The sequence below is a fragment of the Trachemys scripta genome, chromosome 1, assembly GCF_013100865.1.
Source record: "Trachemys scripta elegans isolate TJP31775 chromosome 1, CAS_Tse_1.0, whole genome shotgun sequence".
In the NCBI taxonomy this organism is placed as follows: Eukaryota; Metazoa; Chordata; order Testudines; family Emydidae; genus Trachemys; species Trachemys scripta.
The window spans coordinates 281,355,784-281,382,347 of NC_048298.1; the positions used below are offsets into that span (position 1 = coordinate 281,355,784).

Sequence of the window (26,564 nt, forward strand, 5' to 3'; positions counted from 1 at the left end):
ACTGGCTGGATAACCGTACTCAGAGAGTTGTTATTAATGGTTCCCAATCCTGCTGGAAAGGCGTAACGAGTGGGGTACCGCAGGGGTCTGTTTTGGGACCGGCTCTGTTCAATATCTTCATCAACGACTTAGATATTGGCATAGAAAGTACGCTTATTAAGTTTGCGGATGATACCAAACTGGGAGGGATTGCAACTACTTTGGAGGACAGGGTCATAATTCAAAATGATCTGGACAAATTGGAGAAATGGGCTGAGGTAAACAGGATGAAGTTTAACAAAGACAAATGCAAAGTGCTCCACTTAGGAAGGAAAAATCAATTTCACACATACAGAATGGGAAAAGACTGTCTAGGAAGGAGTACGGCAGAAAGGGATCTAGGGGTTATAGTGGACCACAAGCTAAATATGAGTCAACAGTGTGATGCTGTTGCAAAAGAAGCAAACATGATTCTGGGATGCATTAACAGGTGTGTTGTGAGTAAGACACGAGAAGTCATTCTTCCGCTCTACTCTGCTCTGGTTAGGCCTCAGCTGGAGTATTGTGTCCAGTTCTGGGCGCCGCATTTTAAAAAAGATGTGGAGAAATTGGAAAGGGTCCAAAGAAGAGCAACAAGGATGATTAAAGGTCTTGAGAACTTGACCTATGAAGGAAGGCTGAAAGAACTGGGTTTGTTTAGTTTGGAAAAGAGAAGACAGAGAGGGGACATGATAGCAGTTTTCAGGTATCTAAAAGGGTGTCATAAGGAGGAGGGAGAGAACTTGTTCACCTTAGCCTCTAAGGATAGAACCAGAAACAATGGGTTTAAACTGCAGCAAGGGAGGTCTAGATTGGACATTAGGAAAAAGTTCCTAACTGTCAGGGTGGTTAAACACTGGAACAAATTGCCTAGGGAGGTTGTGGAATCTCCGTCTCTGGAGATATTTAAGAGTAGGTTAGATAAATGTCTATCAGGGATGGTCTAGACAGTATTTGGTCCTGCCATGCGGGCAGGGGACTGGACTCGATGACCTCTCGAGGTCCCTTCCAGTCCTATAATCTATGAATCTATGAATCATGAGCCTTCCGAAGACACCCAACATGACAAACTTTGCATTGGATACCACACAATCATATTATAAGGATAAACATGGGGGTACACGGTGTTCCTCCGAGGTACAGAGCATCACAGGCATACAATGGGACATATGAAAAACAAATATTCAATACAAACATTTCCTCCTTTGTATCATACGTATCCTCTGTTTTTCTCCCTTTTTTAGGATCCAGTTCAGAAAAGCATGTGTCTCTTTCAATATAACTTCTTTAAACTTTGTGCTTAAACTTTGACTTCAATAGGATTTAGATGCTTGCTTGTAGTTAACAATGTTCTTAAGTGTTCTTTCTGAACAGGGATGTTTTCCTAAATCAGAGTCTTCATATTTTTTATTAAGAATGTGTGTGAAAACAGGATCTGTGTTTTCTTAAGAAATTACCTTATCCTGCTGCTTATTCCCACTTTAAGCCTTTATTCTCTATTTTTGACATCATTATTATTTCTACAGAAGCAAATGGTCGTCACAAATATTAAATCAAGTAGTGAGTAAGTTAGATGACATCTGTTGACTTTGGGGGCCATCTGTTAGGTTGGGAAATTATGTATAGGATGTTCAATTTAAATTATGTTAATTGTAAGTACAATGGGACAGTGTAATGAGATGTTTTGGGGGGCTGAATCTCTTAATTCCACCCATGCAAATCTGGCCTAGAACCTGAAATTAATGGAGTTATACCAGTGAAAACCAGTGAGAGATCAGAATTAGATTTAGTGATGCATTCTTTAGTTGTTTGGGAAGCAGGAAAAAAACAATCCTTGAATGGATATGGTGGGTATTAGATTAAAAGGTGTGCACTTTTAGGCCCTGATTTCGCCAGGCACTTAAGCATGTACTTCACTTGAACAGGCCTTAAGCATGTGCTTAATGTGCTTTGAGGAATCGGAGGGTTGGACTATAAATTCATGGGGGTAAGGACCTTCTTAATGGTATTTTAACAGAACCCAGCACAAAGGAGCTCTGACCCTATTTAGGTCTCTTGGGTGCTACTGTAATATGAATACTAAATACTAATATAGGTTTTTATATAACTGATGTGTTTGTGGGACAGAATTTTGGGGATACATTTCCACAACATTCTTCATCTTGCCTGTTTTTTTCTCTTATCATCAAACCTATATCCGAATTTCAGATGTCCAATTTGTATGATTTTAACAGACTCAGATAGAAAATTATATTGTTTGAGTCAATTTTTTTTTGCACAAATTCACAACATTTTCCATATAGAAAAAATGTCAATTTTTCTCTCAATTCCAGTTTGTTATTTGAAATGTAGTCTAGCAACCTCCCTCTTTCCCTCTTCTGCCAACCCTCAAAATGCCATGTACACCAGCCCTTCTTCAGATGCCTTCTCTGAGTTGCCCTCATCTTCCACATCAAGTTTAAGCTCCTTCATAGTTCTTCCCATCAAAGACCTACATGGTCTAGCTCCATTCTACCTCTCTGCTTTCATATATTTCCCCTCATCCCCCTTGCCCTTTGTGGTTTAACTGACCCACACAGCTAACTGCCCTCTTCATTTCCTCACTTCACTCTCATCTCTGCACCTTCTTCCATGTGTCCTCCTATACCTGTAACCACCCCCTGCCACATTCTTTCTTTCAAAAGGCCCATGGCCTTCTGTCTGCTTCCCCTTCCTCAGCCTATTAAATGATGGTGTGAAAGAAAACACAAGAGCTCATGTATGAGAGAGAGGGAGAAACAAGTTATGGTCAACTACAATATCATTCCTTACTCAGTCATTGGCTTTAGTTGCATCCCATTCCCACCTCCTTCATCTGCTTATTGTCTAATTCAGTTGCAGTTCCCTCAGAGCTGATTTGGGCCTTTTCTCCTGATTTGTTCATAAAGACCGTAGCAGAGTTTGAGTGCTATATAAATAACATTATATGAGACATAGACTCTAAACTGCATAATGTAAGACTATGGACCTGATTCACCTTGGCATAACTCCAGTTTTATGATAGTCCAATTCCATTGGAGTGAGGCTGGAGTAACAGTGGTGAATAAAGCAATTTGTTTTGTTTTCTTTTCCCTCCCTCAGCTCCAGTAACTATATTAACCATAAAAGAGAAGCTCATGTGACCATGTCACTTTTAGTGAAATTCTTTTGGAACAGAATATATTGTATGGCCCCATTATACAGTGACATCTGAATAATAATCAGAATGCCAAAATAAAAAATGCTCTATTACAATGTGTACTTTGGCTATGCATTGTTTTAATACACGAGGAAATCAAAAGCAGTAAGGCTTTGTTTTGTTTTTTTCAAACTTCCTGCTGAATCAGCAGATCATGACAAGCAACATGCTAAAAGCATGAGGACAGATTAGATCTCAGTCACACCAGAATACATCCAGAGCGACACCATGAGCTTCAGTGGATTTACTAAAGATTTACATGGGTGGAACTGAGAACAGAAATGTGACCATCATCTACTTGTTTCAGAATAACTACAAATCTTTTTTTGGAAAATATCACAAGTCTGCCTGTGACATTGTTTTAATATTCTTTTGAGATGGAATAATCGTTGTTACATTCTTTATAACTAAAATACAAAACTTAGAATCATTGCAGCTACATGGAATCGGTGGCTGTTGCGTGAAGATAATGCAGATTTTCAAAACATAACAAGAAAAATATTTTCTTATTTATTTTATATTTGCTATGTGTGAGTTTGTGTTGTCAAGGCAGTGTGTGTAATTTCACAGTAAACGCAAAATAAAATTCCCTGTTCAATGTCTCTACCATTCACAGCTCCTCCAAAAATGCATTTCTCCTCTTCTCTTTGTGTTACTGATTTGTATCAACTTTGTGGTTCATTGTAGCAAATTCTGAACAATGATGTATGATATCAATTTTCTACGACAAGTACATGAAGAGCACATACACAATGCTGTACAATCGTTGTGCTGTGAGCCATACACTATATTCAGCAACACACAATAGACAGTTGAGAGGTAGCCAACCCAGGCATCCTGTGACCAAAAAGGAGGAGATATCCAATATTTCTTCCCTTTCAAACATTTTTAACTACTTATTTAGGAAATTTTAACACGTTTACAAAAACTTCCCCAGTTCAAGATCTTTGTCTTACAGACATGCTTCCAGGTGTTAAGATGGGGTGGGGATGGGGGAAGAAGGGCCAAGAGCCACTGTCTCTCTTTTGATTCCTTCTTCTAGCTGCTCGAAAGATCCTTGCTGTGACTTGGGGGGTCCCCATTGGTCAAGCAGTGTACATTGCATATGTGCCTTCTCTAAGGAGCCTCTGTTTTCTTCATGGGCAATTAAAGCTCGCTGGGCCCTCCTTTGTTACAACTGAAAGGCTGGTTGTGGGTGTTCTCAATCTCAGAATATATTTCAATAACACATAAAGCAATACTTCATAACTTCACATACATACATGTATATTAATGTTCAACAGATCAAGATTTTTAAAATGATGTCTCACAAGGTATACTGTGTACAAAACTTATAATCATATTAGAGCGGTGAATATAGGGCAAAGTGTCACAGAGTGATCCTGAAACATTTTGTGAATTGGTTGGTTTTTGACAAATTGTTTCGGTTGAAAATTCTGGAAAAAAATGTAAACATTTTGTTTTTCACTTTTTGAAAAGAATGATTTTTGAAAAGAATTATTTTTTTTTATTTAAAATGACTTTTGTTTCTAAATGTATTTATATTTTATCTGAATGAAAAAAAAATCCTTAGAATTGAAATGAAATGTTTTGAGTTGAAAAAAATATTTTGTTTAAACTAAATATATTTTTTTCTGAATTACCAGTGAACTGAATATCTGCTCAGCTCTACACATGAATTCACATAATGTGGTTATTACTATCATCATAAAGAAAAAATATCCATATCACTTCCCCAAGATTTATTTTTTTTCATACAAAAAGAGACTTACAATTCATGCTTGGGAATGTTTTTTATCAAGTGAGGATTTATTTTCACACTGTTTGTATTAATATTCAAATTTTTGTCCCCAAAATACAAGGCAAATGTTATTAGTTTCATGCACAGCCCTACCAATTACACAGTTATTTGCATATGTTTTAATTTCTTTTCTACTCTGCCTAGAAATATGGATCCATGAATTAGGAAAATGTGCACTCTTCATTTTGTTAGGTAAGATACAAAGTGATTGAAAAATATTGCAGCTCCTGTCTTGTGTTCTATGTACAGTTCTTAGCTGTTCTTAAGAGAATAATATTTTATCTCTCAATTTATGTACAATATTATTACTCTTATTGATAATGCTTTGTAATATATAATCTTGTTTATCCATTTATGCACATGCAATGTTTAAATTTCTCTGAATTTACTATAATCTGCCCAGTCTTTCTATTCAACATAACCTATTTTGTTGCTTTCAAGTGCTTTCTGTTTTGTCCTTTATAGTGTTCCTTACCCACTGCCCAACTCCAGTGGCTTCTGTACTTCATGACATGCTAAGATAGGGTAAGTTGCACTAGCTTGATCTTTATAAAATATTTTTCTTTTTTGTATAGAGATGATTCAGGAAAAATAACTGATTGCTGTCAACTTTATTCAAGTAAGGTCATTATTTTGCAAGAAAGATTTTAAAAAGATTCATAGATTCTAAGGCCAGAATGAACCACTGTGGCCATCTAGTCTGACCTGTATAACCGAGGCCATAGAACTTCCCCAAAATAATTAATAGAACATTGATTTTTTTTCTAAAATCTATCTTGAATTAAAAATTGCCAGACATAGGGAATCCACCATAACTCTTGGTAAATTGTTCCAGTTACCCCCAGTGTTAAAAAAAATGTACACCTTATTTCCAGTCTGAATTTGTCTAACTTCAACTTCCAGCCACAGATTCACGTTAGACATTTCTCTGCTAGATTGAAGAATGATTATAAAATATTTTCCCTCATGTAGATACTTATAGACTGAAATCAAGTCAACTCTTAACCTCTTTGTTAAGCTAAATAGATTGAGTCAATGAGCTCTGTCACTATAAGGCAGGCTTTTTAATTCTCTAATTATGCTCTTGGCTCTTCTCTGAACCCTCTCCAGGGGGCAGGAGGGGGAAGGCGGCGCACTCGGGGAAGAGGCGGGGCCAGGGTGGGGATTTGGGGAAGGGGTCCAATAGGGGCAGGGAAGGGGTGGAGTTGGGGTGGGGACTTTGGGAAGGGGTTGGAATGGGGGCAGGGCACTGGCGGGGCAGGGGTGGAGTCGGGGCAGGGCTGGGGGCAGGGGGGCGTGAGCACCCACAGGCGCCGGGAAAAGTTGGTGCCTATGGACACCAGAATAGGTCACAGAATTCCATCAGTGTTTGCGCCAGTGCCAACTACACAGGTATAATAACCTCTCTACTTCTACTCGAGATTCCTCTGTTTATGTATCCAAAGATTGAATTAACCCTTTTGGCCACAGCATCACACTGGGAACTCATGTCCAGTTGATTACCCACCATAACCCCTAAATCTTTTTCAAAGCCACTGCTTCTCAGGATATTATGTAAGTATGGCCTACATACTTTGTTACTAGGTGTATAATTTACATTTATCCATAATAAAAAGCACATTGCTTGTTTGCTTCCAGCTTATCAAGTGATCTACATCACTCTATACCAGTGACCTGTCCTCTTAATTATTTACTACTCCACCAATTTTTGTGTTATCTGCAAACTTCATTGGTGATGATTTTATATATTCTCCCATGCTATTGATAAAAAATGTTAAATAGTGTTGGACCAAGAACCAGTCCCTGTGGGATCCCATCAAAAATTCACACATTAAATTATGATTTACTATTTATAATTACATTTTGAGATCTATCAGTTAGCCAGTTTTTAATCCTTATAATGACTGCTATGTTAATTTTATGTATGCAGTGTTGTTGTAGCTGGGTCAGTCCCAGGATATTAGAGAGGCAAGTTGGGTGAAGTAATATGTTAATTGTAATTTTATATCATTCTAGTTTTTAAAAGTATTGTGCAGTACCAAACCAAATGCCTTACAGAAGACTATTACATCAAGACTACTACCTTAATCCATCAAACTAGATATCTTTTTTAGATGAGATTACAAGTTAGATAGACTAGTTCTATATAACATAAAATCATCTATTTATTCATCTTCATGCATAGTTTCACAAGCATTTTTCTGAGAAATGTTGTGTGATACCTCCTTAACATGGGGTTGGAGCTCTGTGGCAACTTGTCCTATCTCCTGGACCTGACAAAACCCTCTTCATACAGTCTGAGTCCAGAGGGAGGCTGGGGATGGTCTTCCTCATGGACAGCAGGTATAATAGGCAAGGGAAGGCAGTGTCTCCCCTAGCACAGCCGTTCTGCTGCCCGACACCTGGGCCACGGTGTCCCCCCACACACACCCCTCCTTGCTCTGATGCTTCCCAGAGGCTCCCACGGCCTGCTGATGCTGCCTGATATGAGTCTCCTCATTTCCTCTCCTCTCCTCCATTCCACCCTCCTCTCTGTTTGGAAGTCCCTGCAGCTGCAGGCGCTTCCCCCCTCCTCACCCTCCATCCCCTCAGGGCACGGTGTGTGTGTGTGTGTGTGTGTGTGTGTGAGGATGCAAGCGGCAGGGGGGAGAGTGAGGAAGCGAGGGGAGGGGATCTCTGAGTAACTTTACACAGTGAAAAAGCCTTCCAGACCAGAGACTTAGGGCTTGTCTACTCTTACATTTTATAGCGCTCTAACTTGCGGGCTCAAGGGGGTGAAAAATCACCCCCCTGAGCGCAGCAAGTCTGAGCACTTTACAGCACTAGTGTAGAGAAGTGCTGAACGTTGGGAGCCATGCTCTCAGCACTTGGAGATTATTCCCTCCTGGAGGTGGATTACCAGGAGCGCTGGGAGAGCTCTCCACGCGCAACCACACTCACACTTCAAAGCGCTGGCACGGGAGCGTTACCTTGGCAGCGCTTTGAAGTTTCCAGTGTAGACATAACCCTTGTAGCAGAGATCACTGAATTTGTTAAAGGGCAATTAACGTGGTAATGAAGACATTTAACAGGAATTTACCAATGCCCAGGAAGCCTTTGGCCACATTCAGCTGGCTTTTATATTGAATGAAAATGTGTTACTGGGGTTAAAAACAGTTTCCAAATGGCCTGTCAGTTATTCTCTGTACCAAGCAGAAGTATTTTTGACTAAGCTCGCTCAAGAAGGAGCTGACATAGCCAGTGAGTTTATTTCTTAATCTAGTCAGTTTTTTCAAACCTAGTTTAAGTAAATGAGTCTGGCAGGGAATTCTGTGTAAGAAAAGTTATTAAACTACTGCCTTAATGCAGGATGTCAATGGCAAACACTTTTTAAAAGGAGAGATTAAGCTTCTGTTTGGCGCAGGTAGCCTGGCTTTTCATCTCTCTCTATACAGCATACACTGAACTCCCTGCCATGCCGAGGAGAATCCATCTGGCAATTGATCTATAACTGTTTAGTTCTCTTGGGGAATGTTATAAGTCAGGGATCGGCAACCTTCGGCACATGGCTCGCCAGGGTAAGCACCCTGGCGGGCCAGGCCGGTTTGCTTACCTGCCGCGTCTGCAGGTTCGGCCGATCGCGGCTCCCACTGGCCGCAGTTCGCCACTCCAGGCCAACGGGGGTGGCAGGAAGTGGTGACTAGCACATCCCTCGGCCAGCACTGCTTCCCGTAGCCCCCATTGGCCTGGGATGGCGAACTGCGGCCAGTGGGAACAGCGATCGGCCAAACTTGTGGACGCGGCAGGTAAACAAACCAGCCCGGCCCGCCAGGGTGCTTACCCTGGCGAGCCACATGCCAAAGGTTGCCGATCACTGTTATAAGTGTTTTAAGGTGTAAAGGGGGAAGGGTCTCACAGCAGGGTGGGGTGGGTGGCAGCAGGGTGAGGAGGCGAGCCAGCTGCATGGCAGGTGGGGGTCTTGTAGTGGGGGGCGGGTCTGGCAGGAGGATGAGGAGGCAAGCAGCAGATGGGCAAGCAGCACGGGGAGGAGGTGGGCGGAGGGAGGAGGTGAGCGGAGGGGGGACCTCATAGGGAAGGGTGAAGAGGAGAGTGGCAAGTCAGCAGTGGGCAGAGGTGGGGCCTGGGGCATAGCAAGGGTGGAGTGGGCAGGGCTGTGGAGGAAGAGGTGGGACAAGAAGCTAGCCAGGGGAAGTTTCACCCACTACCCATGGTCTTACTGGGGTGAGGCCAAGGGGATGCAAATTCTCTTCCCTCCATCCCTCTGGATCTTACCTAGAAAAGGTGATATGCCCTCAAGCTTAGCTCTGCAGAATAGACTTCACCAGTGGTCCTGGGGTCAGCTATGGCTGAACAGCTGTGTGTGTGTGTGAGAGAGAGAGAGAGAGAGAGAGAGAGAGAGAGAGAGAGAGGAGGAGATCCAGAAGATGCAGCACCAGGGATCTGGGAAAGAGGAGACTGGAGCCAGTTCAAAGGCAGATGTCCTTCAAGAAGAAGGTATGGGGGTATGCAAAGTTTGGGGGCATACCTCCTGGCTTTCCTGTAGAGCTAGGCAGGTTTTCTTCTCCTCCCTCTGATTGGATGATCTGGAGGAATCGCATGTGGATACTTTCATCCAAAAGTCCTCTCCAGTGGCCCATTGGGATGAACTTCTTTTTTTCTAGAGATGAAATCTTTCAACTGAGCATCCAGCTGTAACACCCAGGGGATGGGGGGAGAAGAGTTCACATGGGTGGGGGTGGGGAAAGATGCGGCAACCCACCTGTAGTCCTAGGTAGGCCTATTTTATCCCAGACACTCCAGCCTCTGCAGTCTGATGGTCAGACTGCTCCCTAGCTCTCTCTGCCCCATTATTCCCTTTATCTAATTAGCCTGAGAGATTGTCTGTCTCTTTAAATCCTTCTAAGACTTTGACCTCCCAACAGCTGGGGAGGGGGGCTTAGTCATTTCTGGAGAAACCTGCTTAACAAGCCTAATAGGGGGTCTAGCCATCCCATCACAGCAAATGGCTCCAGCATTGTTTAGGTGTTGGAGCAGCTGTTATCAGCTTACTGTCTACCTTCCTGCCCAGTAACTACATGCAGCTAACCACTTCTTGAATTAACCCTTTGTACACTCTCAGTAAACAACACAGCAACAATCACACAGACAGATGGAACATAAAGTATTACAGGCAGCCCAATATCCTTGACAAACATAATCTTAAAAACAAACAAACAAAAACTTCTCAAAGTTCTAGTGGAGCAAAATAAAGTTCTAAACTGTAAACGAAAAATCCATTTATTTGTAGTAAGTTATTCATAATGTAGCAATGTTTTCTGATTAAATAAGTTAATGTACAGCTTGTGACATAAAAATAAACAACTTACTTTTTGAAAGGCTGTTAGAGCTGGTAAATAGCTATGAATAAAAATAATCATAATTCATAATATGAAATCTCCATTTTATATACAGCTCACTGAGTATGCTTGACTGTTGACCTGAGAATATTTTGTATTTTTCATTTGAAGATCTCAAAACCCTTGAGAAAGGTGATTCTCTCCCCCATTCTACCAAAGAGAAAAGATAAAGCACAGAAGAGTTAAGTGACTTGCCAAGATCACAGAAGTATTTTAGGACCACCAAGGTTGCCTGCTCTCATGATTTTATCATGAGTCTCATGATAATTATTGTTTTCCTTAAAGCCCCAGCTCCAGGAGTCAAGCGAATATGTGACAATTTCAGCCTTCATTCTTAAAGAAAAAGGAAGATTCTAGCCCTTATGGCTGTGGAGAAAGTTTCAAAATGTGACCCCCATGCAACCTAAAAGTTCAAAAAGCTAAAAGCAAATAAAAAGAACACCAATCTATTATTTTTTTATATAATCTCACGATTTTAAAGCCAATCGCATGATTTTTTGTGAGCCTGACTCATGATTTTTGAACATTTGGGGCTGGCAATACTGGACCACAGATTTGACCTTTGACTCCTCCCCTGCACTATTATGCACAAGTTTCATTCTGGCCAAGTGGGAAACATTATCTTTGGGACAGACTGTTTTGTTGCCTAGACTGAAAACGTGAGAAACTTCAAATACATTTATTTGCATTATTATGAAATCAGGGTGGGGGTGGGGTCAGTATCCTACAACTTGCCAGCCAATGGATTTGTAATATGCAAATATTTTCACACAGCTTATTCTGTTCACTTTGGAGATCCCCTCAGAACTAAATTCTGTTCTCACAGTTACTCTGAAATTACATTAGTGTAACTCCTATGTTTTCTATAAAGTTTTTCTGGATTTAGCAGAGCAGGATTTGGCCTTAAGTTTGTAATTCAGATTTTGGGATGTTTTGGCATTTAGTGTCATTAGACTGACAGTGGGCCTGTTGTTATCATGTGCAGCACCTGCAGTTTGACCTTTTAGTCATTTGACTCCTAGTCAGAAAAGTTAGGCCTCCGAAGTGTGACCTGGATGCCAAGTAATTGTCCAAAAATGAATGCCAGGAGTTAGACCAAATGTTTTCTCAGCAGAACTCAGCAAAGCCACCGGAGAGAGCATAAAACACTCTCCACACAGGTCATCCACAGCAAACAGGAAGGTGATGGGGAATATTAAAGTGAGAAGGAATGATATCAGAAATTCCAGCTGTAATCATTATTCAGGCAAAGCTCCCATTAAATTCAAGTGAAGGCCAGCAAATTCATGCTTTTTTGAGTAGCTGACTCAAGAACTTTTCCTTTCTTCTGGACTCCATAAACTTACCACTGACAAAGACAGTTTCTCCAATAGCTATTCCTTTTCTCATAATCCTTACTTAAAAACATAAACCTTGGTCATCCTAGGAGAAAGCACCTGCAAAATTCTAATTTATTTTAAAACTGATTAGGGACAGACAGTAGACAAGCTCCAGGCACCCAAAGCTGCTCTGACAAAGCCAGTTTATAAACCAGCCGTAGGCCATTTGGAACCAGTTCTATTTCAAGTTACCTTGTCTTTTGCCCACACTGTGGGGCAGATCTCCTGCAATCTCATTTAATTTGTTGCAAATCATTGATGAACCCAGCTGATCTCTGGAAAGATTGTCTGTTGATCAATGCATCAGTGGGTGTTGTCAGCAGGAGGTTACAGCGATTTACTAATCTGCCTTTTGGTTAGATTTCTAACAACCTACTGTGACTGTGCAATGAGAAAGATTTAGGGTTTGTCTTCATTGGCTGCAACAGTTAGCTCAAATTAGTAGACTCAAATTACAGTGCTCAATCCAGCCTGATCGGAGTGAGGGCAATCACATTTCAAAACAAAACTGGAGTTATACAAAATGATTTGATTACAGCCCCGAGTGACTGGATTACCAGAGAAATTGGATTTGCTGCCAAGAAATTGTAATTTGAGCTGTTGAATACCCACTACATTAACAAGTTTCAACCCAACATCCTCTGCTCCACAATGGACCAACTAGCTTGATCTTACAGCACCACTTAACTTGAGCTACAGATTTTTGTGTGTGGACAGGAGTTGAGTTAAGGGTAACACTCAAGTTATAACTCAAGCAAACTGTGCTGTGAAGATTCACCCTAAGGGTCATCTCTTATAAATAGTATTGATGCTGCAGCCAAAGTTTCCCCATCTATTTCAATTCTAAGGAAGTGGGGATGAAATTTGGCACTATTCCCTTCAGTGAAATTCTGCCTCCCCTACTGTACCATAGTACACCAACAGCCCCATTCATTTTTGTTAGACTGCTTTAGGACTAGGTATTACTCAACATATATAAAGGTAACAGAATTTGGCATCCTTGTGACTAAAGGTCTATAAGGCCCCATGGGTCTAGCACCCAGGCCTCAGAGTTGCCAGGCACCTTGCCTCTCCATGATGCCACCCAGTAGCAGCTGTAACTAGTTTGTGCTCTCCTGCCCATGACACACTATGGACACAGACCATGGAAAGTCCCACCTGAAGAGGTGAGAAAGGCAGAAGACTTATGGCTCCTCAACCTATATAAATCCAAGGAGTAGTCCAGTGTAGGGATATTAAAGAAGGTACTAACAGTGATTCCCCCAAGAGACAGTGACCCCCTCATAATTTGGCCCTCACACTTTAAAATCCAACAGTTTCACCAAGTACAAAAATCTCTTGGGTCTTCTGTTAAAACTTGTAAGCTACTGTCTGTAGAAACCATTGATTATATCTATCCTGTGACTACTATGTAAAACTTACAAACAAGTTAACTGACTTTGTTATACAATGTAAACAAACACTATAAGCTGTTAAGTGACTTTCACTTCATTCAATGGCTCCTAGGACAGACCCCCACCCTCTGTGATTAAAGGGCCAGGAGTCTCAAATGAATTAGCACACACTCTGAAAGTGGTGGAGACAGTAAATTAAAATATGGTTAAGGGATGGAATGTATGCTGATGAATGCTTGATATACATGGATGGTTAGGGAGGTGCCAGCCTAGAAAAGGAGTATCCATCGGCCGAAGAATGTGTCAAGTGGATGACCAGAAACCCCCGGAGGGTAAACTGGGACCCACCCCATTACCTGGAAGGATGAGAAACACAAACTTTGGACAGTGTGGAGCCACCAGGAATGTGCCACTTTGGACAGGAATGTGCCATCTGCTGATTGAGTCAGCAACAGCAGGATGAAACAGCTCCCATAGACTAACATAGGAACTAATTCCTATAAGAATGGACTCTAAAGACTGATGACTTTGAGTCTCTGGTTCTGCTGCCAGCCTCCAGGAGCATCAGGTGCACCTGACACAGACTCGGCTCCATCCTCATGACCAAGATACCTGGCCAGTAACTTGGCATGAGCAACTTCTAGGCTGGTAACTATAACACCTATACAGGACTTGAATGAATGATTGTGTGAATGAATCTCTCTCTCTCTCTCTCTCTATATATATATATATATATGTATGTGTGTATGTATAAGAAATAAGTAGTCAAACAACGTTGTTTACTTTTATCTTTTGCTTTATCAGTATATTTACAATAAATGTGGCATCTTTGCCTTATCCCTCTTAATAAGATCCTGCTGGTTTTTATTCTATTGGTATAACACCAGGAGGTGTCCAGGCAGCAGTGTGGATTGCTTATAGTTGTCAAGAACATTTCTGCTTCTTTTGTTGTCCTTGGCTTGATTTGGATTTCATCACCTGACTTGGATTCTGACCCTTGGTATTGATCCTGGCCTTGAATCTAACTGTGAACTCCGTTGTTACTCCCAGACTCAGGTTTGACCCATGTCTGACACTTTGTCCTGACTGATCTTGTTAGAATTCTGGTAGGCCAGATTGTGATACCCTTACTTCATGAATGGTACCTTACACAAGTGGTGTATTTGCATTTTTTAAACAACATGCACATTCACAGTTTATTTTCTTTTAGAGCTTGCCTTCACTGCAGTCTTAGCTTGAGATATAATCTAACGAAATTCCTGTCCACACACATCTCTATCTTGAGGGAAGTCATGCTGTAAACTCAAACCAGCTAGATCATCAGGAGGTGAGCGTTGAAGCTGGAGTGCTCCTGATGCTTTAACTAGTAATGCAGTGGAGATGCAGCAACTCTAGTTAAATTCATCAACTGCTAATCATAGAATAATCGGAGAGGAAGGGAGCTCAAGAGGCCATTTAGTCCAGTCCCCTGCACTCCTGGCAGAACTATGGATTATCTAGATCATCCCTGACAGGTGTTTGTCTAACCTGGTTTTAAAAATCTCCAAAGAAGGCGATTCCACAACCTCTCTAGGCAATTTATTCCAGTGCTTAACAACCCTGGTAGTTAGGAAGTTTTTCCTAAAGTCCATCCTAAACCACCCTTGCTGCAATTTAAGCCCATTGCTTCTTGTCCTGTCCTCAGAGGTTAAGAAGAACAATTTTTCTCCCTCCTGCTTGTAACAGCCTTTTATGTACTTGAAAACTGTTCTCATGACTCTCTTCAGTATTCTCTTCTCCAGACTAAACACATTCAATTTTTTCAATCTTCCCTCATAGGTAATGTTTTCTAGACCTTTAATCATTTGTGTTGCTCTTCTCTGGACTTTCTCCAATTTGTCCACATATTTTCTGAAATGTGGAGCCCAGAACTGGACACAATACTCCAGTTGAGGCCTAATCAGGGTGAAGTTGCGTGGAAGAATTACTTCTTGTGTTTTACTTACAACACACCTGCTAGTACAGCCCTGAATGATGTTTGCTTTTTTTTTGCAACAGTGACTCCTCTTTAGCTTGTGATCCGCTATGATCCCACAGATCCCTTTCCACAGTACTTCTTCCAAGGAAGTTATTTCCCATATTATATGTGTTCCACTGATTGTTTCTTCCTAAGTGGAGTACTTTGCATTTGTCCATATTGAGTTTCATCCTATTTCCTTCAGACCATTTCTCCAGTTTGTCCAGATCATTTTGAATTTTAATCCTATCTTCCAAAGCATTTGCAAACACTCACAGCTTGGTATCATCCACAAACTTTAAAAGTGTACTCTCTATGCCATTATCTAAATCACTGATGAACATATTGAATGGAACTGGACCCAGAACTGATCCCTGCGGGACCTCACTCAATATGTCCTTTCAGCTTGACTGTGAACCACTGATAACTACTCTCTGGGAACAGTTTTCCAACCAATTATGCACCCATCTTATAGTAGCTCCATCTTGGTTCTATTTCCCTAATTCGTTTATGAGGAGGCAGTATCAAAAGCCTTACTAAAGTCCAGATCTACCACATCTACTGCTTCTCCCTCAATCCAGAAGGCTTGTTAATCTGTCAAAGAAAGCTATTATGTTGATTTGACATGATTTGTTCTTAACAAATCCATGCTGTCTGTTACTTACCACCTTGTTATTTTCTAGGTTTCTCTATTATCTTTCCAGGTACTGAAGTTAAACTGACTGGTCTATAATTCTCTGGGTTGTCCTTATTCCCCTTTTTATAGATTTATACTATATTTGCCCTTTTCCAGTCCTTTGAAATCTCTTCCATCTTCCATGACTTTTCGAAGATAAGCACTAATGTCTCAGAGATCTCTTCAGTCAGCTCCTTGAGTATTCTAGGATGTATTTCATCAAGCCCTTGTCTAAGTAATTTTTAACTTGTTCTTTCTGTATTTTAGCCTCTTGCTCCTACCTCATTTTCACGGGCAATTGCTACTAACCTTTTTGGTGAAAACTGAAACAAAGAAGTCATGTAGGACTTCTGCCATTTCCACATTTTCTGTTACTGTTCTTCCCCCTTCCCCCCCCCCCGCCACCCCATTGAGTAATGGGCCTACCCTGTCCTTGGTCTTCCTCTTGTTTCTAATGTATTTGTAGAATGTTTTCTTATTACCTTTCACAGCCCACACCCATACCCTATGTCCTGGGCACCGTGAGGAGTCATCTTAGATGGAGGTACTAGGAATCATAGGAAAAAACCCAGACTGTGTGAGGAGAGAGGAGAAGCCACTCCAAGTAGCAAGCACTAGGGGAGGAGCTATATTGAGAACACCAGTAGAGTCCAGAAATATGACACATTCCTCTTATTCCTGTATCTGCTTTAATACTTAAGTTCCCTGCTGTTTTCGATAAATATCCATCAAAACTTTTTACTTAAGGAAATACTCAAAACTGCAGTAGAAGAGAAATTAGGCTACTCTACATGAGTATATGAGTTATGTTTTTTTTCCTTAGCTGTGACTATTGAAATATACATTCAAACAGAACTGTAGTAAAACTGGTTCAAACTAAACTGTAGTAAAACTAATGGGGCATAGTTTTTGTTATGTACAGGCTTGGTGATATCTGTAGCTATAGTGGTGACTTCTGATGGCTAGGTCCTTTCTTTTTGATTTGTATTGGAGTATCCTGGGGGAAAGGAAAAGAGAGACTGATCTTGTTTGGCTATAGCCTGTCTGTTACAGTGCTTACAGTTACTGGCTTTTTTAAATTGGATTTTCTAAAGTGTTTTGATGTCTTAAATTACTTTTCAGAGCTTAATTTCCACAAAAGCTTATGCCCCAAATGCTGCTTGTTTTGTAGGGCTGGCTTTACAGGTTGGACCAAAGAAAACGACACCTGAAAAAAGGGGAGGGACTGAATTTTCAGAAAGTAAAATTCCGATGTCAGTTTGTATAGGACTTTACATATGAATCAAATTAAAATGTATACAACACTGAATATGAAATATGAAAAGACAGTTTTTTGCCCTGAAATCTACTCTTCTTCCAGCTAGACTACATAAGACTAAACCAATAGAATTGGGCTTGTAGAGAAACAGATACAAACTATATTTAAGCACCTCCCATGGGTTCTAAATGTCAGTGGAGTCCCTGTGGTTGGAAGACACTACTGCTCGCCCACCTGGATTCGACCGGCTATGTCATCAATGGTCCCTTTTTAACTGATTACAGACTGTGCAAGGCCTCTGTGCAGCACTGTTGGTGTCTTTGACACAAACTAAGCTGCAGGTGTGGTGCAGAACAATGATACACATTGTCAAGGAATGTCCACTATCCAAATTCAACAGTGGGCTCCGAGAACACCACTTGGCCACTAAGAATGCTATTCCTTGGCTCAACAGATAGGCAAATGCTAAATAAATAAATGGCTTGTACTGATCTCTGAAGTTCTCTTATCTTCTCAAACGTTTTCCTACTGCCTCAAGCCCTCTTTCTGCAGTATTAATAAATGTAGCTCCTTAGTAGAACAATGGTAGAGTTCAGGGCTTTTCAGCAGGTCAGTTTCTACTGTTAGAGAAAAATGATTCCATGGGTTCAGGTCAGATACAATTTGGCTATTTACACTCTGTGTCTTATGCTGAGTTAGGTTGAGAATATGCCTAAACCTCCTGTTACTTTTATTCTCCTCCACTAGGAAGCTGACTTCTAAGCCCTAGAACTCTGGCCAGAATACAAAAATGGACTTAGGTGTCGCAATGCTCAGCACTGTCTCTGGAGTAACTTGTAGGCCCCCAGAAAATGACTAGAAAAACTTTGTGGTCCAAAAAGACTGAGTAAAGTGCTAAGGCACCCTATAGAATGGATGGGGACAGGGAGTTGCCTAAGAATGAGATCCATAAAAGCCAGCACACTAGATGGGGAGCTGTCTAAGCTAGCCAATGGATGATGCTGATGAGAGGGGTATATCCTAAGCTCCTCCCCTTTCATGGGGCTAGACACCCAGGCTTAGACATTTATTTCTGCATGCAATACACAGCTGGCACCCCGTCCCCTGGCACCAGGTGGCTTAGCTGCCTAAGTCACTACTTATGAGAATGAGGGAGGCACCTGCCTCACTCCTCCCAAAACAGATAGTGGTGCCCATCTTATAGCTTTTAATGCAGTAGTTAGAGCACTCACCTGGGATGTGGAAGACCCCAGTTCTCTTTTCCCCTCAGATGTGGCGGGGGGGAAGGTGTGAGACCTCAATTCAAATCCTGTCAGGTACATGCTCTAACTGCCGAGCTATGGGATAGCCTGATGTGGGGCTTCATCAGTCTCTCCTGGTGAAGTTATTTCACTGTGTATAAATCCTTAGTCACTGCAAGAAAGGAAGTGGGAGAGGGGATAATTCTATAGTCCAGGGGTTAGGGAACTGATCTGGGAGACTCAGGATCTGGTCCCCCATTCCTGTGATTACGTACACAGTGGAACAGTTTCAATAGAAGAGATTGAGGGAGCACCCTTCTTTTGCACCTGTCAAGGCTCCTTCCCCACTCTGAACTTTAGGGTACAGATTTGGGGGCCTGCATGAAAACTTCTAAGCTTAACTACCAGCTTAGATGTGGTCTGCTGCCACCACTCCCAATGTGGTAATTCCCTTCCCTGGGTAGCCTTGGGATACTCTTCACCAATTCCTTGGTGAATACAGAACCAAACCCCTTGGATCTTAAAACAAAGAGAAATTAACCATCCCCCATCCTTTCTCCCACCAACACTTGATGGATCCAAATCCAACCCCCTTGGATCTAAAAACAAGGAAAAATCAATCAGGTATTAAGAAAAAGGCTTTTAATTAAAGAAAAGAAAGGTAAAAGAAAACCCTCTGGGAGAGATTAGCATACCAGCTACTCTCACAGACAACAGAGTCCAAACACAGAGGATGTTCCCCTGGGCATACCCTCAGTTACACACACACACAAAAAAAAACAAAAAACAAATACCCAATTTGACTATTCCTCTAATTGCACAAGATAGGTTATAAAGAAATAAACATAAACCTATTTATTTCCTTCACTAATACTCACTACTTAATAAGAGGCTGAATTCTGGAGCTTTCCCACTCCGGTCCAAAGTGAAACTCAAAAGACAAAGGGAACTTTCCTCCTTCCCTTTGAACCATCTTGTCCTCCCATTGGTTCCTCTGGTCAGGTGTCAACTAGGCTAGGTGAACTTCTTAACCCTTTACAGGTAAAAGAGGCATTAACCCTTAACTATCTGTTTATGACAGCGCCACATAAGAATATTCAGTAGCCCAATGCTTAGTGCACTTTCCTAACAGGATTTGAACAGGGGACTTCCACACCTTTTTCCTCCTCAGGCGGGGGGTGGGGAATCTGAGGTGAGTGCTCTAACCAGTGTATCAAGAGTTATATAAGGTGGGCACCTCCTCTGTCCAGATGTTTGAATTGGACCTGATCCCCTGGTTCATGAATTGCCTGGGGATATAGGTGTCTGGACACCTATAGCGAGTCAGCAGTGCATATGCCTAGAACTGGAAACTTTGACCCTGAAAACTTTAAGTGCTGAAAGAGTTTAGGGGCCTACAGAGTTAGGCAGGAGTTTTGTGGATCATAGCGGAGCTTAAATCTGGGGTTTATGCACTTAAATACCTTTGTGGGCCTGAGCCTTTATTACTGCTCAGTTAATGTATAACATTAATGTATAACACCGGTATCATAAGTGGGACACTGCTGTTGGAAAAAGGGGCAACAATGCACCTTTTATTTTAATGGTGATGAGTGGTAAAAATACATTATAATCCTCTCCTGGACCACTCTATGGTCCACAAGAGTGGTAGGCTTCATATGTTCCTCCCTCTTCAATGAGTATGTGGAATACTGCAGGACCAATGCATGCTGCATGGATAGCAACTCTTTGCCTATTAGTCTTCAACTACACTGGCAAACACGCACTGACTCTATCTAGTAGCTAGGTGAGTAAATGACTATATAGCCCAGGAGTCTCAAACACGTGGCCTGCAGGCCGCATGCAGCCCGCGAGATTATTTTCTGCAGCCCGCGAGCTCCTCACGGCCCCCCCGCCATCCTCCAGTGACCCCCCCCCCGCCATCCCCCAGCGTTTATCTAGAGCGGCTCTGGCCCGACGTGCACCGGGGGTAGGGCAACTCCCTGCCTCTGCGCCGCTCCAGGAAGCGTCTGGAACCTGGGGGAGGAGGGGCACAGGGATGTGTGTGTTGCTGTTGCTTCAGGCACCACCCCCAGCAGCTCCCATTGGCCATGGTTCCCTGTTCTCAGCCAATGGGAGATGCTGGGGGTGGTGCCTGAAGCAACAGCAAAACACACACCCCTGTGCCCCTGCTCCCCCACGTTCCAGCCACTTCCCGGAGCGGCACGGAGGCAGGGCGGGCAGGCAGGCAGGCAGGCAGGCAGGGAGCCTGCCCCGCCCCCGGTGCACGCCGGCCATAGCCCACCCTCCAAACCCCTCCTGCAGTCGAAACCCCTGCCCTGTGTCCCATGCCGCACCCTGAACCCCAATTCCCTGCCACACCCCTCCTGCACCCCAACCCCCTTCCCTGAGCTGCCTGATGCACCCTGTACCCGACCCCCTTCCTTGAACCCCTTGCCGCAACCCGCACCCCTCCTGCACCCCAACCCACTGCCCTGAGCCCCCTGCCGCACCCCTCATCCCTCCTGCACTCCACACCTCAACTCCCTGCCCTGAGCTCCTGCCACACCCCACACCCCTCCTACACCCCCTCAGGGCAGGGAGGGGGTGGAGTTGGGGTGGGAATTTCAGGGAAGGGGTTGGAATGGGGGCAGGGAAGGGGTGGGAAGAGACAGGGCAGGGGCGGGGCCTCATGGAAGGGGTGGAGTGGGGGCGGGGCCAGGGGTAGCAGGGGTGGTGTCAATGATGCGGCCCTCGGGCCAATGTACTAATCCTCAGGTGGTCCTCGTGGTCATTTGAGTTTGAGACCCCTGATATAGCCTATGGTTTCTAGACAGTAAGTTATTATGCTTTAAAGGAATCAAGTAAGACAGAACAAACAAATGACTTAGGGGAAAGGGAAGGGCAAAATTAAAAGGGGGTATAAAGTAAAAACAAGGGATTAAATGAAAAGGCAAGGGAATCAAAGGTGATGAAGAAGCAAATAAATAATTAACCTCAGCATTAATAGATTCATTGAGTTTAAGGCTGGAGGGACCACTGGGGCATCTAGTCTGAGCTCCTGTATGTCATAGGTCACTACATTTCACCATTTACTCTTGTAATGATCCCAAGCACCTAAGTGCAACATTTAGGTGTGATTGGCATTTACAAAAGTGCTTATCAGCTGGTGCCTAACCGTGCAGGAGTCTAAGTTTCTGCTAGCAAAGTTCCCAAGACATTTCAATTTGTCCAGATGGGTATGTGCACAGCTGTCTGAGTCCTGACTGCACATGACTGATGCCTAAATGCCAGTAGGATTAACAAACTAGGGATTCCCCTAATATCTTTTCTTTTGGGACCCAGACTGTTAGATATGCTCTGAGCACATCTAAACTCACACAACTGGCAGACAACTCCCCACCCCCAACCCAAACTTATAACCATGTCCTAGATCACTCAACCAGGATGTGCAAGATCCAGGTTCAGTTCCCCTCCCCACCTGCTTGATGTGGAGGGGGGATTTGAATTTGGTTCTTGTCCCCTTGTAAGAGAGTGCCTTAACTGCTCAGCTATAATGTCACTGTCACTCTTTCTGGCCCAATGAATATTTATTTATACAGAGTGAAATGGCTTCAAGAGGAGAGAATGAGAACCCCACCCCAGAATATCCTGTAGTCCAGTGATTAGGCCACTCTCTTCAGTATCCTCAGTGTGAATCATGGAGTCTCTGGGCTCTGTCTTTCCTTTCTCCCTTGTCCTGACCAAAAAGCAGGGTGCCTCTCCTCTTTCTATGGAGGTTCCAAAGTATAGAATGATTGGGAGAGAAGGGACTTCTTCTTCTCCCATCTGATGCCTGGGACTGCTGAGGGGTGAACCCTGTGAAGTGGGGTGTAACTTTAGGGGGTGTCTTACCTCAGCTTTCATCTGGAAAGGGATAATGTTTCTTTCTTCCCTCACTTGCAACTTTCAGTCCCCATTTTGAGGAAAAGAAAGAACCAAGCAGCTGCTCAGTGCAACAGAACTTGGTATCCCTATGCCTTCCCTCACCGTTAGTTGATCAGTTGAGCAGGGAGAAGGAAGATGTAGTTTCAGTCTTCCCATGCTTGGATATGCTTTCTCCTCTAGGAGGCCATTCTCGTGAACCAACTCAGGAAAAGGAGCTGTCCTCCCTACACCAGTATTATTGCAGACACGGGAAGCCCACTGGAGGAGGAATAAGGCTGAATGGCTTCTCCCCTACCCCAAGAAGGTTCAGAAATGAGAGGATGAAACTGGGGCTAGAGACATTATGGTGGTCACTGCCTGAGGAAGGGGAACCATGGAATAGGGAGCTGGGAAAAACAGGCTTGGTGGGGAAACAAAAGATGATGCACTGTTTGTGGGGAGGCAGAATGAAGTTTTTGAGTCATGGGGATTGAGGGGCTGTGGTAGACAAGGGAATGTTTTGAGAAGAGAGACTGGAGGGTTGGAGGGAGAAGTGAGAGAACGCCTGGGGAGAGGGAAGTATATAGAGTCTTATAGGGGTGATTGTGTAGGAGAGAGTTTATACAGTAGAGTGATTCTGCGGGTGGTCAGAAGGCTTATGGTACTGTGAGGGCCTGCAGCCACTGTTGTTTTGCTGACAAAATTACTTCATTAGTGAAATTGGGTGCTTAGTGTTGGCTGAAAAACAAATCAGGTTTCCTTCTCTCCTCAGAGCAGCTACAAAGCAACTAATCTCTTGCTGCTGCTGCAGCCAAAACATTTTTCTTTCCTCTAGACATGTCTTTTTGGGCTGGGAATGTGTCTAGGAAGTCTTAGTTGTGCTGTTGCTTCTTGGCTGCTGTCCTTTGAGCTGGCTTTTTAACAACCAAAATGGTAAGTGAGCTACACTTTGATAAATTGGATCCATAGATAAAGCTACTATAGGGTTTCAGAGAAGCTTTTGGTTGCTATATATATGATCCAAGAGTGGTCCAAAATGCTACATGGATTTTTTTGTTTAGTGTCATCCCAAGCCTCCAAGTTGTCATCCTTTCCAAAAAAGAAAAGAGTAAGCTCTTAGTTGCACATAGCTAATATTCAGATTTTAAAAGCACTGAAACATAAATATGAATATTGACTTCTGTGTTCAAACCCACTTCTCAGTGTATCTCAAACATGTTCTTCAGTGAGCTGTTTGCTTGATTTCCCATTCTTGTTATGGTTTGAAGTTTTACATAAGATGCAAGCCACTCAGGTTGTGTTTTTACTTTCTACAGTGAAACTCCAATTGTCTGGCTTTTCTTCTTCATAATTTTCTTTGTCTAATTCAAAGGGATTTATTTCCATTCACTGATGTATGAAAACTTCTTTCACTTTGTTTTTCAAATTACCATTTTCTGACAGGTTGTTCTAGATTCTTTGAAATTTTGCTTGGACCTAATGCTATACCATATTTAATTTACTGTGAAGCCATTTGAAAATAAGAAGATATGGAAATATGCCTAAAGTGATCAAATACTGCCTGCAACCCTGAAAAGCTGAGAGATTGAAAAGTTGAGGGTAGCAGAAGCTAGTGTTTAGCAAAAATATTGCTGGAACACATATTTCACTTAGGCTCACTCTCTGTATATTGGCCAACCTTGATTAAGTGTCAAGAATGTTGAGTAATCTAGTTCTAGGGTGCATCTTTTAACAGGGTAAAACGGGCATCTGAAAACTGATTTTGCCCTTGATGTGGAATTTATTGAATCTATATGCTAATGAGCTTTTCGCTATCTGCAGCCAAAGCACTCGTTTGTGATCTCATCACATCCAACAAGCAAAGCATTGTTGCACCAAGTTTTTACTTGCATGAGAGCTCTCCAGGGAAAATCTCTGTGTTAAAGAAGTGTATTTCTAATTTAGGAGATGGCCATCTTCCATTACAAAGTAGGGAGGAACTTTGCGGCTCGATGGTACCATTGCTTGGATGAGACATAAAATTCAAGTAATGATAACAAATAGTTCATGCTTTTTACCAGAGTGAGTGGTGCCCTTTCTGTCCCAGGTCAAATTCTGCTCAGTCTTGATTGTGCACTTATTTTATGTTGGATCCCTGTTTCCTACTGTGCCAGTCTATACACAGACACTCTCCTTGCAACAACATCTTCTCTAGGTATTCTCTTGATATGTACCTAGTAGTACTTATTCATCTTGCTCTTCTATAGTTTCAGGAACTGTTCCTTTACCTCCTTACTCAATATATGTTTGTAGCAAAACATTTCAGGGCTCTGTCCACATTTTTGATAAATGAATGACCCAGTTTTCACCTCTATGTATATTATGGTGTTATAAGCCAAATCAGTGTTTGTTCAGCCCTGATCTTTGTGGTCTCTCAGATACTTTTTTCACTGTTAAATCTGACCTAGATATTTTAAATGTATTACTTGGCAATTTTTCTCTTCAGCCCTGTTTGTAATACTGTGAATGTTAGCAGTTTGCCATGGGGGAATAGCTGATTTCTATGGATTTAAAGGGAAGGAGTGCTGCAAGATTTGAAACTGCATGTAACCAGTTCTCTTTCATTTGGAAATTGACCCACGGTGATAAAAGTTATTTTATTTCTAAAAATACTTAGTTACCAACTGTCAGCACATGTACAGGTATGGAGAGGGAAAACATTGGAAATTGACTGTCAGTAAAAATAGTAAAAGGTTTTTATTTATCAGCCTACAGTCCTTTACTCTGGCAAATTTCTCAGTGCAGTCAGAATTGCTGGATATGGATCTATGCGGGCCTGGATAAATTCGTCCTGTACCGGGGAGAGAGTGTTTCTTTAAACTGTAGGGTGAATTCCATTGAATAAACTGGGAATTTCTGTTTAAAACTTAACTCCCTGGCTTGAAGGCAGATTAGGTTTAAGGATTCAAGACTGTCTGTGGGCTTTTACTATGCATTCAAGATGTATGGGATTTCTCCTAATGGTTAAAATGGTCCATTCTGTAAAAATGGACATGTATGACCATAAACAGGTACAATCTGATGTTGTACAAACATCAGATTACTTAGAAATACACCTTTTCCCCTGATATAACGCGACCCAATATAACATGAATTCGGATATAACGCAGTAAAGCAGCGCTCTGGGGGGACGGAGGTGCGCACTCCGGCAGATCAAAGCAAGTTTGATATAACGCGGTTTCACCTATAACGCAGTAAGATTTTTTGGGTCCCAAGGACAGGATTATATCGGGGTAGAGGTGTAGTTATTTTCTGGTCTCTGGGTACTTTAAATACTGGCCTGTTTTATTTTTCAAAGTGTTGTCTGTTAAAAAATCTGAATAGTAGCAGCACTTTTTTTGAGGTTGGCACCACTCATTGTCCATACAGTACATATTCATTATTGCATTTCAGATTGCTCCAGAAGTAATAAACATCCTTTTAGGCAAGTAAATATCCAAAGACAACATGGATATTTTGATGTTTGGTTTATTTGTTTTAGGCATATCCAGAATCTAGGAATAAATTGACTTGGATCATGTAGTTGCTATCAATCTGCACAGCAAGCATTTGCTATGGTGTTTTTATTTTTTTAATTTTTGTCAATAAAAACAGAGAACCTTCTAGAAGCAGATGCAGTTCTGTGCTTTCAGTACCACTCACAAAGGCAAGTGAATAGGCATAGTGCCATTGGTAGTTTTCAATCAGGCAACTGGCCTGCTAGTGCAGCAGCTGAATCGTATATTTATTTTTATTTTATTGTAACTAAGTGAAGCTAGAAATATTGCAAAATGTAACAATCGGTTGGTTTTTTTAAATATCATTTTTCTCCTTTTGAGCAGAGAGAAAAGAAGGTGTATGTGTGTGACCCAGGAGCAACCACTGCCTGGTTGGAAAGTCTCTAGAGTCCCATGGTATAATGCTAATTGCTTCTGGTGACCAAAGGCTTTCAGTCTCTTTTGTGCTTTGGTTAAGCTTCAATGAGAAGTATAAAATTCCCCCACATCCTCCAGGACACAAACCAGCGTCATTCTTCTTGTCTTTTATAGGCTGCCCCACATATGGTGATGAGAACCATCTTGCAGGCCTGAGATAGAGAATTCAGCCAGGGTAGAGTATAGCACCATTAGAACTGTTCCGTTTATAAATTAATTCTTGTTAGTTAAATAAAATGCATATCCTAAATATACCTGAGATGGCTTTTAAATATTACATTTTAATTTGCCCTCCTGGGGATTTCCTAATGGTTACTGGCAGAACAAATTTTCTCTAATATTTGTGTTCC

General features: G+C 42.1%; 1 long non-coding RNA gene across 1 annotated transcript; it reads right to left on the minus strand.

Moving 5' to 3' along the window:
* Nucleotides 1-1,080: 1,080 nt before the first annotated feature.
* On the minus strand, nucleotides 1,081-19,308 carry LOC117870915. Its single transcript, XR_004644070.1, has 5 exons — nucleotides 19,255-19,308; nucleotides 18,368-18,548; nucleotides 10,403-10,582; nucleotides 9,562-9,725; nucleotides 1,081-4,671 (listed from the first exon to the last, which is right to left on the minus strand). It is a non-coding gene; the product is annotated as an uncharacterized LOC117870915 (long non-coding RNA).
* Between the last annotated feature and the right edge of the window lie 7,256 nt (nucleotides 19,309-26,564).